General features: G+C 31.5%; 1 pseudogene; it reads left to right on the top strand.

Annotated features, from left to right (window-relative positions):
- The first annotated feature begins 702 nt into the window (after positions 1–702).
- Positions 703–821, top strand: LOC111742929 (annotated as a pseudogene).
- The last annotated feature ends 10,850 nt before the right edge of the window (positions 822–11,671 follow it).

Raw genomic sequence — 11,671 nt, 5'->3', positions numbered from 1 at the left:
TTTTATGTTTATATTTTTCTAAAAAATATCCATGATTGATTTAGAAACAAGTCAAGCTCTATACAAGTTTAGAAGGAAAATGACATTCGACAGGAAGGTGATATTTGGAGGAGAGGCTTTGAGCACCACAGGATGCGATTGCCAGTCAAGGAGCTGGAGAGGCAGAAGCTGTTGGGAGCTCAGTCGGCTCTTGGAACCAAATCACTTTTTGATGCACTCTAGTGACATTTTTCCTCCCCCACATCTCACAAATGTACTTTATATTAATTAGCTAATGGCTCAAGTGATTTAATAATGAAAATTCAAGTAATTAATCAGTACCATTAGTATCCATTCAGCCTTCTCTTGTTGAACAATATCTTAATTTGCACAGAATAGACAGTAGTGTTTTCTTATTATACTAGACTCTTGATTTTTTATACTTGATATATTCTTTTGATTATTTCTAAAATTTTTCGTATTATTATGAAGTTTAAAAGAGTGTTTTCCAAGGTATTTTATGATATATCTAGGCCTTATAAACAACTTTACCGATCAATTTATGTTTCAATTTTTCTTCTATTTGTTTTTCTGAATCATATCAAAGACTTAAGTAGTGTCATCATATAACAACAAAATTAAATAAGTAAAAGTTTTAATATAAATGTGCTTCAAACATTTTTAAATGGTGACGTGAATTGAAGAATTAAATAATCAATATTGTTTTACAGCCATACCACACTGAACATGCCGGATCTTATCTGATCTTGGAAGCTAAGCAGGGTCGGGCCTGGTTAGTACTTGAATGGGAGACCACCTAGGAATACCAGGTGCGGTAGGCATTTAAAAAAAAAAAAATCAATATTTAATCAATGTTGGTAATCCTTACCTGGCATTTTGTCCATATAAACAGAATTGATTTGTTTATGCAGGTCAACTATATTGAGATTTTGAGGAAATCCTCTAGTACAAGGGTTGTTAAGCTTTTTCTATAAAGGATAGACTTTTAGGCTTTTCAGGCAACTACTCAATTCAGTCATTGTAGCACAAAAAATAGTCACAGACAACATGTAAACAAATGGAGGTTGCTGTGTTCCCGTAAACTAATTTACAACAACAAAGAAAAAATTAGCTGGTCAAAATTGCTCTGTGGGAAATAATATGATGACTTTTGCCCTAGTCAAATTAAAAGAGCACTCAAAATTGCATAGAAGGGAAAACGTTTCTTCTATTGAGATTATACATATACCAACTCTCTAGCCAGTTAATCAAAACTCTCTAGCATCAGACCCAAACTCCATTTTCAGTTTTTTCTATTTCCTATATTCTTCTACATACCTTATACACCAACCTAAATAAAGCATTCTCTGTTCTCTATGACATTTGTTAATTCTGTGGCTGTTATCCCTACCTCCCTTATAATATTTAGCATTCAACCTTAAATTCCAGCTATGTGATGCTTAATGTTGGGGAACGACCCTGTCATTGTTTGTATTTGACCCTGTTAAGAAGTTTTTTGCATCTAACACAGGATATCAAAACTGTAGGATTGTGGGAAAAGCATGAGCTTTAAGGTCAGACACATACAGGTTTGAATGTGTCTAATCTTAAAGCTCATGCTTTTTCCACAATCCTACAGTTTTGTCATTTGTTAGTTTTCTTTTTTCATTTGCAATATTGGATAATTAATACCTGCATAAAAGTATTATGGTTAGAAATAAATTAAGTAATTCAATAAGATAGGATACATAGGTACTCAGAGAAATCAGGTATTCCCCAATACCTCTTACCTCTATGGAGTAATAACTATAAAATGAATTGAATAAATAAATAAAGTGTTTTAAGGCAAAGTCACAAGGGAAAATTTTTCTATTCTTATTGAAAATACTTAGGGCGGTATGCTAACAGGAAAAAAAAATGAATCAGGGCAATGAAACAGAAAACTTTTTTTTAGTATAGACCTAAGTACCCAGGAGCATTAAGTTGATAGTAATTGTGACGTATCGAATTTTCAAATACAAAAAGTGGTGTAGAAACTACTATGAATTGGAACAAACAACAAAAAAGTTGTTTCCAATAGCTCAAAGGATTAAAACATAAAAATAGTGAGGCCATAAATAAAACAGGAAACTGTGAGTGAAAGTATTCATGATATTGAAACATGGAAAGGCTTCTTAACTAATCATTAATTAACAGATTGAAAATTTGACCTTATAAAATTAACAATAGAACTTTTAAATGACAAAAATTGAAAAATTAATAACTTGAAATTTTTTTTATGTATCTAACAAGAGGGTAATTTTCTTAATTTATAAAAAGCTTATGAAAATTAATAAGAAAAGATAGACAAGTTAATTTCTTAAAAGAGCAAGTCATTTTTCAAAAAATACAAATGACAATAAATTGCATTCAACGATGTTCAATCTCAGTAACAATACAAGAAATACACATTATAAAAAATATTTTTTCTCCTATTAAATTGTCAAAAATTAAAATACTTTGATTTCCCAGTGCTGACCAGGATGTGGATAAATAGGCTGTCTTATACATGTTTGTTGGAAATAGAAATTGCTTCATTCTTTCTGGAGGACGATTTTACAATATCTATCAAAATGTAAAATATTTATACCTTTTGCCCACTGCTAGAAATTTAATCTATCAATATCCTTATGAAATTTGTCAAATTTTATGCATAAAAATATTCAGTGCAAAAATTTTTATAAGAGCAAAATGCTGAGAACAACCAAAAGCTTGTTTATCAAGAAGGGAAGATCAATACATTACAATATATACATATGATGACACACTCTACCATAATGATAAATAATGAAATATTGTTATATGTGCTAGTATGAAAAGATCTCTAAGATTTTAGTGTAAAAAAGAAAGATGCAAAAAAATATGTCAATATCCCTTTTGTGAAAGTAAATTCAAAACTAGCTGCATGTATGTGAATAAATGTATATTTTAGTGAGGGGAAGGAATCATAAGAAACTGTTAATAATAGGTATTTTAAGGAGAAGAACCAGTGGTAAGCGTTTGCAATTTTCAGAAAAATATAATTTTTCTAATATTATATAATACTTTAAACTATTTGTCATTACATGTATTTGTCACAGGAGTCAAGAGCGTCAGGATATGGTAGTGTATACTTGGAAGTTGCTAAGAGTAGATTTTAAGTGGTCTAACCACACACACACAAAAGATAATTATGTGAAGTGATGGATATGTTCATGACCTTGACCTTGGTAATCATTCCACAATATACCTGTATATTAAATCATTACCTTGTACACTTTAAATATATACAATTTTATTTGTCAATCATTCCCAATTATTACTCAATAATAATTTTTAAAAAAGGGTAGTACGAATAGAGGCTATTTTATATTTTCTTCTGCATTTTGAAAAAAGAATCAATATTTTAAATATGAATATACACATATATATTTATGTTTTTAAATGTTAAACTATTCTCAAGAAAGTTGTTTCCAGTGAGGGTTTGTATCAGAGTGTGTTAAACATAAGGTACATAGGGAGAGAACAAGATGCTAAAAACCAAGGAAATTATCGTTTAACAGCTTGTGGATAAATATATCTTAGTTTCTTTGTTCCTTTAAGTTTTTCTGTTCTCAACTACTATTTCTTAAAATATTTATGATCTCCTAAATGTATGTTATTGAGAAATTACTATCTCTACACTCTCTTTTCATTTATGTTAGATTTGGCAGGTCTCTGCTGGGAAAATGTCATTCTCTATTCTTTTAATTTGTTTATATTTATTCCATGTTTTCTTCTAGAGACTATTCAAGACATGATTTGAATGTATAAATGGTTAGCGCAATAATTGTAAGGGTAGAAATGACTTGTACAGTGATTTACACAATATATTTTTAACCAATAAATGGATCGGCTAACTTAAAACATCAGGTTGCTACTTTGAATAGAGACAGTCTCAAAAGGTAATTCCTCATAGTGCATTGCAAATCTAACTCCATTTAATACATGTAATCAACAGCACTTTCAAAATAAGGCCAATTGAATACTTTGCTGTTAGATGTTGAAGAAAATTATAGGACACATGCACCCCTACTCAAACCTTTCCTTAATTCCACAACCATTGTTCTGTCTAGAGTTACCTTCTTTTCCCACTCCCCACATTAGCTTTCCCAAATGGCCATTATATTTCTTAAAACTTGTATGTTAATACTGTGTACTCTTTTCTTTTTGATGAACAAGTTTTCCATCAAGGAAATTTAAAGTAGGTGTGGGGGTGGAATGGGGGGAGTTTAAAGTCTATATGAAATATCATCTTTTTTCCTATTAGGGCATAGAGTTGGAAGTTTTATTATATTTGCTATGCAGGCTTTATATAAATTAGTGTTGGCTTATTATTCATCCAAGAATGTTAAACTTTATGAAGCATGATTATGGTCTCTAACAAAGGTTTTAGTACCAGGATTTTAAAGAAGACTAATTTAAATGGGTCTATTCAAAAGGGTACTTCCACATAAGAAGGGTTCAAGAGTAAATTAAAATAATCAGGCGAGTTACTGAAATTAAACACAAATAGATTACTTCTTGAGATGCTCTTGATATTAGCCCACAGCTCTTTCTTATCTTTAGATGAAAAAAAGGTAAATGAAATAAATTGTGAATGATCTTACAGGATACCGGGCCAGTCTTCACCATGCTTCCCCTCAGTGACTGCAAGTCACAGCCATTTGTGATTCTCAATATCCTACTTCTTGAAAATTTGAGGCTTTCAAGTGTGATCTCATCCTTCTTGGTCTACAACAAAATACCTATATGTGACATTTTCTTACTTTTTTTCCTACAGTCTTATGAAGAAGAGTTATTCCTTTTAAGGCTCATCATTCTCAAGTATTGAAGAGGCTTGTTTTATCAAATATTCCATGTTTCTCCACACTTACCTTTATCTTTTGCCTTGATTCTTCTATTTCTGCTTTCTCCTTGATTCTATATTTCTATAAATATACTTATTTCTCTCCTTGTTTAATACATTTAAGAAAAGAAAAGTAACAATTTCTTGCCTTGATCTTCTATTCTTCTAGCAATCAGGGTCTTACTCCTTACCTTAATCGGTAAGCTTGTTAGAAAAGTATATTTTTGTTCCCTGACTGATTCATTACCCACCAGATACTTCTCAATTAATTGCAATCTACTTTCTGCCTTTATCACTCCCAAGGCCTTGATTATGTCAATGTACTCGTAACTCGCCTACACTAGAAACACCTGACAATTTTCATGGTTTTTTTTTTTTTTTTGACCTCTCTGTAGTATTCAAAGAGGTGGCTTCTCTCTTGTATTTCTTAATATTTTAGAATGAAGTGTTCATCTATCCTCTGTTGTTAGGTCTCCTGATGCATTCTGGAGCTTGCTTCTCAATCACTTTACTGGATTTTTCTATTACTACATGCTCTAAAAACGTGGCTCTTGCAAGAGCTCTCTCCTCACCTCTCTTTTTCTTAACTCTCTTTAAGCAAACTTAACTAGGTTTGCAAACTCCGCTACCACTATTAACATCACAATTTTCAAACCTAAATCTTGAACTCTTCCCTCAATTCTGAGGCTTATATATTCAACTGCTTTAATGACATTCTCTGTTGGATGTCTCATAGGCTACTCAAACCCCACGCAATCAAAATTGAACATTGCTTCTCCTTATCTGCGTCAAAAACTGAACATCCTTTCTCCAAATCTGCTTAAAATTGAACATGTCCTCTTAAAATCTAGGTCTTCTTCATATTCTTTCTTTACCTGTCATATGCAGATGTGTACCCATTCTGTCAAGATATTATTTAGCTTATTATTCAACTTCTCTCTATCCTACATGTAGTGACGTGGCGTTTGAGCTGGTAGCTCTGGGGCAGCATCCCAATTCAGTAGTTGAGGTAAGGGCTCTCTTAGCAGCCTAGTTTTGTGATATAGCTCTGGGAATTATTTCTAAAAGCTCGAGTTAGAGCCTGTGTCTTCAGCTTTCCAAATTATCCTATTAGTCCATAATAAATCTCTCAGTTTAGCTAGAACTGATTGTGTTCTCTGCAAATGGATCTCAATCAATACAAACTATCAATGTAATTTTCCTATAAAAATATTTGTTACTCTCCTTCACCTTTTTTGTTGATAGTTTCATTTCTTCTACTTGACTGTGAACTACTTAGGACCATATCTCTCTGTAATAGTATATTTAGTAGAATTTAATGAATTCGCAAATAAATGGTATATGCTATACAAAGATAACTTCATAGTAATTGTCCTGTCTACTAAGGGCTATTGAATTAAATAACATTATGTTTAAAATATTAGTGAAAAAAATGCTAAAAATATTTTTTGTAATAGAAATTATTTTCCAAAATAACATTTTTATTTAATAGTTATATCTTATTTCCAAATTTTCTTTGATAAGAAAAGTTCTTTTTTTGTTCTAGAAGTTTTCATGCATGATTTTATTTTCTTTGTGGCACTTGAAAATAGAAATTGAAGTTATGAAGTTATAACCTTAAGATACATTGATGCTGTCAAACTGAAGGCCACGTAATTTATTCTTTGAATTCCTCATGGTTCTTAACATGTCAAGGATGACTAGTCACTTTCATTAAGCATTGTGACCCAGGTATGAAAATCCAAAGATATTGCAAAGCTTGTCAAAACAGCTTAGCTCTTTTAGTATCTCCTGTACCATTTATTTTAAAGTTTAAGAAGCAGAAAACAAAGAGTGATTATTGAATAATGATGTAAATACGGTTAATGATTATGAGTGATAAGTTTTAGATTATATTGCTTATATGAGTGATAAGTTTTAGATTATATTGCTTATATTAGATTATAATGCTTATATGAAATAAAGTCAGCTTGGAATAAGAGGTACAAAATTAAATGTTTGTAGGAATGGGGAATGTTATTGAACTACATAAATTGGGTCAGATTGATCTTAATGAGGAGGGAGGACTGAGGAAAATAAATTCGTATTACTGGTCTTAAGGGGTTATCACTACTCAGGAGGAGCAAATTGCCTCCTTGAAAAAGACGGTCCCGGGGTGATCAGGTCTGATTTTTAAAAGAGAAAACAGGAATCTATAATTTGTATGAATTCTCCTAAATTCAAATGCCATCAAATATATAAAATTTACATAAAAAACAAAATTAAACAAAGCTGTGTGAGCCAGTTTCAGCTCACTGGTTACTGGGTGCCAACTCTAGGTTAGAATATATTAAGAAGTAAAAAGTTCATTGACACAGTATGGTTTCCATGCAATATGTTTGCATTAAATTTCTAGGAATAAATATTTATTTTTAACTATACATGTAGCTAATTACATATTTTTACAAAAACAAATTGACTTTGGCCAATAACTTCTGAGTTTTATTTATTTTTAGATCACTATTTAAAAACATATTTAGTGTTTTAGTTAGAATTATTAAATAAATGAAAAATGAATGAATAGCATATGGAGTAAGAAAATGAATATACAATATTATATTAGTTTCAGGTAAACAATAGTTATTCCACATTGATATACCTAATAAAGTTATCATCACACCAAGTCCAATAACCATCTGTCATCATACAAGGTTATTATGATATTATTAACTATAATCCCTATATTATGCATTACATGCCCATGACTTATTTATTTTACAACTGGAAATTTGTACTTCTTATTCCCCTTCACCTTTTTTGCCCTCCCCCATCCTCTTTCCTTCTGGCAACCAATAGTTTGTTCTCTATGTCTATGAGATTGTTTCTATTTTGTATGATTTGTTCATTTGTTTTATTTTTAAGATTTCACATATAAGCGAAATCATACAGTATTTGTTAAAAGCATGGATCTTGAAGTCAGGAACTTTACAAAACCACTGGAAAAGTGAATATCTAAACAAAAAGTTAATCTAATATAGAAAGCAATTAATCACTATAAATTAGTAAAATATAATTAAGCATTACACTTAGATTAGGCAGGTTTTCATTAATATATCAAAGCAAGTTTATTCTTAAGAAAAATAATGTTAAGGGGACATTGAAAATACAAAAGAGGAAAAAATGCACAATGTTTTCTATATATAGGTACATACTTGTAATTTTACATAGATTTGTTCTATGCATCCATGTGTTATTTTTATATTTATCACCGATATAACAAAAAAAATGACACCAAGTTAATCACTCAAGCTTTGCAGTCAGGCTTCCTAGGCTCAAATGTCAGCTTTACTGCTGTACACTTGATGATGTTACTTGACCTAACCCTCAGTTTCCCCATATCATCAGGCTGTTCGGAAAATGTAATGAGAAAAGCACTTGGTGCAGGGAAAGTCACATCATAAGCACTCAATAAATATTAGCATTATTATTTATCAATCATTTCCTGAAAAATGCTTGATTGGCTGATAAACCACTTCATTTCTTGATTCTCCAACTTTTTCATCTACTGAACAAATATTTTAAGTACTAGGTATTAGAGCAAGAATGAGAGAAAGATGTAGCTTCTATCTACCCTGGAATTACTCAATTACACTACAGGAAATAGAAATATACACATGCCCAAAATTGCTGAACAATGTGACTTATGTTAAACAATTTTTACAAAATGTTAAGAAACATTTGGAAGGGTCAAAGACGTTTTAATACAGAGGTGTTATTTTTAGCTGAGTGAGTGCTGAGGGATGCGCAGAGGTTTTCCAGTCAGAGGAAAGGAAGGAACCCAGAGTGAAAGAGGAAACTGAGCACTGATTATGTGGCAGGAATGTTGTTTTCTCTCAAGAGTATGCTCAGCACAAGTAGGAAATGGGGAGTAGTTTTGATTCGGTAAATTGTAGGGAGTTCAGACCTGGGTCATCTTGGAAATTACCGTTGTCCATCTGTAGATCAAATAAATTCCCACTCCCCTGCCCCACACAAACACTTTCATAGTTTCTTGTGCACCAATCTCTAAGAATTTTACTTATATTAACTTTTAATCCTTACAGCTCCATGAAATTAGTACTGTTACTATCATCCAAATTTACAGATAAAAACAATAAACACAACTATGTTAAATGACTTTTCCAGTCACACAGATAGTAAATAGCAGGGCTGGATTCTGAGCCAGGTCATCTAACTCCAAGCTCACCCCTACAGTACACTGATTCTCAGAAAGTCTTACTGTCTCTGCAGGTAGTTTTTTCAGTGCAAGCTTGGTGGACTTTAGAGATGTTTATATGTTTGAAGCTGGTCATTTAACGTGTAAGGATATAGGAAAAAGTAATGGTTAGGCTATTAAAACCTTAATTTTTATGGCTTTCATTTTGGTAAAAGTAGTTATTTTCTAGAATTATTTATAATTCTGCATAGTTATATTTTTATGATTGACTTGTTTATTTTGTACTATTTTGTGAATATCTTGATATTTTATAAAAGAAGATATAAGATTTCAGAAACCATTCCCCAAATTAATTATATTGAAGGCCTTATTGATAAGGTCAATACTATATTTCAATTGTAAAATATAAAATATAATGGGTTTTACAGTGAGCAAAATATCAACACCAGTGTTTTCATAAAATATTAGCAAGTGATGAAAATATCTATTTTTTTCCTTTCTTAAAGTGAAGAACTTCACCACACAAGTTATAACAAATACCAAAACAATGAGATCAATTAAGCTTCACACTCTAGGCTCCACTATCTTCTCTTTCAAGAATAACATACATAATGGATCACTTTAGTCATTTTCTTCTTAATTACTTCAGCTTTTTCTTCTATAGCAATTTACTTAAAACTTTTGCAATCTTAGTAATAATTTCGTCTTCTTGCTATTCTCTTCCTATTTCAGACTGCTAGACTTTAAGAGAAAATATTATAAAAGAATGCAGGTAAGTATCACTACAAATTTGTGGACTACAGCTTCTCCTGGAGAGTTTAGATTTTCCTTGGTTCTTAAAGCCATTTCTCATTGAAACTACTTCCTTTCCTTATTTCTTCAAGTCCCACTGCTTCTTCTCTCACTAATGGAATTCTTGACCGAGAAAATAAGGTCATTAGGCAACTCCCAGCCACCTACTACAAATTCTCATGCTTCCACAGCCACACTTGCCTCCATAAGCAAAGCACTGCTCTCTGCCTTAGGTGTCCAGGGTCCATTTTCTCTGGTACAAATATGTTCTCTGCTCAACACTCAGGCTCTGTGGTCCACCATCCACTTTGCCTTCCATCTCCACCTGTAACACCTCTTGCACAGTCTCTTTAATAGCCTGACTTTCTTCTCCACAAGAATCATCCAACAGGTGGATGTGAGGCAGATTTTTCTTCCTCTTTTCTGCCTTGCACATTTAGAATCTTTGTTATCATCACATAAAGCTGAATGTGAGAATAAGCTATTCTTTAAGGAAAGATTAGGGCAATGAGAAGAAACTATAAAATAAGAGAAAAAATTATGTGAAATGTGACTTTTTCTCCCATAATTTAAGGGAAAAGAATTTAAGATGTAAAACTTTCTAAAGAAGACTCTAATTCAAATAGAAGCAATAAGATTCTTACAGAAATTAAAAATTTAGAATTGAGATATACTAAGGCTTTGGACCTGAATCTCCTAAATGTCTTTTTCTGTAAGAAAAAGACCTGTTTATACAGTTATACTAAAGGATACCCGGAGCTGCAGCAGTTCTTCTTTGTCTAATGCTTGATTCTACAACTTTTCGTTAGTGGTTTATTTTTATTTTTTTTTTGGTATTTTTTGAGTAAAGCGCCTATTTGGTCAAAACTATTCAGTGAATTTTATTTGCCTGCGTTTTAAAGAAGCCTAACAACTAATGTGTGATATAGACATGTAGAAGAAAATTTAAGGACAAAAAGGAGGCAAGTAGTAAGTACGAGAAAAGATGTTCAACATCATTAGCAATTAGGGAAACAAATTAAACTACAAAGAGATATTACTACAGACCCACTAGAATATCAAATAGATATTGTTACAGACTCACTAGAATATCAAAAGTTAAAAAATTGGACAATAACAAGTGTTAGCGAGGATATGGAATAAATAGAAATCTCATATGTTGCTTGTGAGAGTACAAAATTGCATAGCCACTCTGGAAAACAGTTCTGCAGTTTCTTATAACACTAAACATACACTTAATGTATAACTGAGCAATTCATTTTTTTTTCATTTACCCAGGAAAAAATAAAAGCACTTGTTTAATCAATAACTTGCATACTTTTGTTTAAAATAGCCCCAAATTAGAAACAATAGGCAAATGCAATGAACTTCTGATATATGTAACAACATGAATCTCAAAATCATTATGCCAACTGAAAGAAGGCAGAGACAAAGAAATATGTACTGTATGATTTCATTTACTTGTAAGTTTAGAAAAGGCAAACTAATCAACATATTTGATAGTAAATATATGATCATTCTGGGTTAGAAATTGAGGAACTGACTTCTAAAAGGCACAAGGGAACTTTTTTGTGGCAATGGAAATGTTGGATATCTCATTGTGATGTTGGTTACCTGAGAGTATACATTTGACACACACAAAAATCACTCCGCATACTTTAAATGAGTACATTTTATTGCATGTGAATTATAACTCAATAAAGGAAAAATTAGAAAAAGAAAAAAATGGGAGCAAAATAAAGTTATTTCTTTGGGTTTATCACCTAAGATGTATTCACTGGTTTTATATCATCTGAACA

The sequence above is a fragment of the Pteropus vampyrus genome, unplaced genomic scaffold (assembly GCF_000151845.1).
Source record: "Pteropus vampyrus isolate Shadow unplaced genomic scaffold, Pvam_2.0 Scaffold4, whole genome shotgun sequence".
Classification (NCBI taxonomy): domain Eukaryota; kingdom Metazoa; phylum Chordata; class Mammalia; order Chiroptera; family Pteropodidae; genus Pteropus; species Pteropus vampyrus.
This window is presented reverse-complemented; position numbering and strand designations above follow the sequence as displayed.